Genomic DNA, 2122 nt, shown 5'->3' on the forward strand with positions numbered 1-2122 from the left:
TATAGCAAAGAATATATGGAAAAATATATTATACTGAATTTAAATTATCTTGACTCTCTTTACTCATTTTACCTATACAATATGTGTTACACCTGCCACAAGAAATGGAACCTAACATCGTTTTTGACAAGTTCGCATGTGTATTAAAAATTCGGACAGATGAAAATGATCGATAAACGGCGCAATGCTTGCTCCTTAATTATTGAAATCGAGACTTACAATCGATTGCCGCGCGTATTAAAAATCCACTTCGAACACGTGCTCCGTCTCGCTTTCTCAATTTTTCACGAACTCATTATAATTAGGCGCCGCGAGTTTTATACAATGTCGAAACAGTCGATTTAATCCCTCCCCCCCCCCCCCCNCCCCCCCCCCCCCTTTAATTCATAAGTTTGTGTTCGTTAATTGACTATTACGCGACACGAATTGTGGTTAAAATCTTTGAGTACGTGCACGTAGTAAATTGTGGCAGCAAAAATGATACGATTTTGATTGAATTTTTACTGAAAAAGTAAGAGCTTTCGGAGCGAAAATCGCGCTGAAGCATAATCGAGGACGAAGAAAATAAAAAGAAAGGAGTGACTCGAATGGACGTTAATCTAGCGCGTGCGAATCGTTTTTCACACAGGCGCGCAAAATCAAAAGCAATAGATGTAATCGTGCAGGCTTTTGAAAAAGCAGCACAAGCCTGAGCTCCGTCGTTGTCGTCGGCTACGTTTTATACATGTGAATGCGAAGCGTGACAAGGCAAGTTGAGGCTTAATCGTGTTTGCTCGTTCTTCGTCTTCGTCGACGGCCTCGTCCTCCTCCTCCTCCTCCTCGTCCTTAACTCGCAGTGTACGAAGCAAACTATTCCGTGGCCCATACATCAGCTCGTTCGTGGCCGGTTCCGCGCGCAATTACCGTCCAAAAGCCTGCGAGCTGTGTGTGCGGGGTTATTTCATTGCTATTAGGGTAAAACGAGGAGCCCCTCTCGCATGTGTTCGCGCGGCCCTACTATATATACGCGCGCAACGTTAAAGTCACTTCCAATTACGAAATATTAATTCAAGAGCTTCTCGAATTAACGGTAAAAGTACGTACGTGCGTAAGGCTTTGAAGGCTCGTAAAGATTTTTTTCTCGAATACCTTCACATAAAAGAAAGAAGGAAGGAAGAGAAAAGTGCTCGATTCATTGTCAGGTTCGTTTACGAGTTCATTACGGAAATTGCCCGTGCGCGCTTTTTTTCCTCTGTTTCAGCGAGTGAAGCTTGGCAGCGGCATCACCTGCACCGCGTCAAACAGAAAAGTGCAGAATTTCAATTTCTCAAAGCCCACGCGAGTAATATTCGCACGCGTAGCGAGTAATATTCATCGCGATCATCCGGTTATATGGGCACAGGTATTACGTATTATAAGGACGACACTTTGGAAATCGAAGTAGCGCGCGACGCGTTCGCCAAACGCGTACATTATACGCACTGCCAGAAGATACTTACGTATAGGATGTGGTTAACCCCGGGTGGAGTGCAGCTCGTGGACGAGTCTGCGAGCGGCCGAGAAAAAAGGTGAGTTTTCGCCTATGGCTTCTGACGCGAGCTCGAGTATATCTCCTCGGCCGATCGTCCTGTGCGCGTACACACGTTATGATGATGACGACGACGATACGTCGGGGGTAGGCTGCACGCGCGCCCAGCTTACCGACTGTAAAGCACGGTATAATATATCGCACGTAGCGCGCACACTTACACAGACAGACAGACACGTATATAAATAACAAAAGGCCAAAAGTATTTGCCGGCGGCGCGGGAACAGAAGCGTTAAAAGGGGGGGACCGTCAGTGGCTGTGGCTGCTGTGCGTTGCACGCGCTGCCCACGCATCCTGTATAACTTACGACTTGCTTGGATTTGTTTTCGGCTTTTGACCGCTCGCTCGCGCGCGCGTACTCGACCGCTGTTCGTTATTGTTGCTACTGCACCGCGGTTGATGGGGTTACTTCCTTTTATTCGACTCCGAGTGGGGTGTCTTCCTTCTTTCGTTTTTTTTTTTTTTTTTTTCATAATTATTATTACTCTTGTTCCGACATTTGTAATCGTTTCCTGGATCAAAGCCACTACACGAATATAATATGCGTACTTTGCG

This window comes from Trichogramma pretiosum, unplaced genomic scaffold (assembly GCF_000599845.2).
Source record: "Trichogramma pretiosum strain Unisexual culture from Peru unplaced genomic scaffold, Tpre_2.0 scaffold15, whole genome shotgun sequence".
Classification (NCBI taxonomy): domain Eukaryota; kingdom Metazoa; phylum Arthropoda; class Insecta; order Hymenoptera; family Trichogrammatidae; genus Trichogramma; species Trichogramma pretiosum.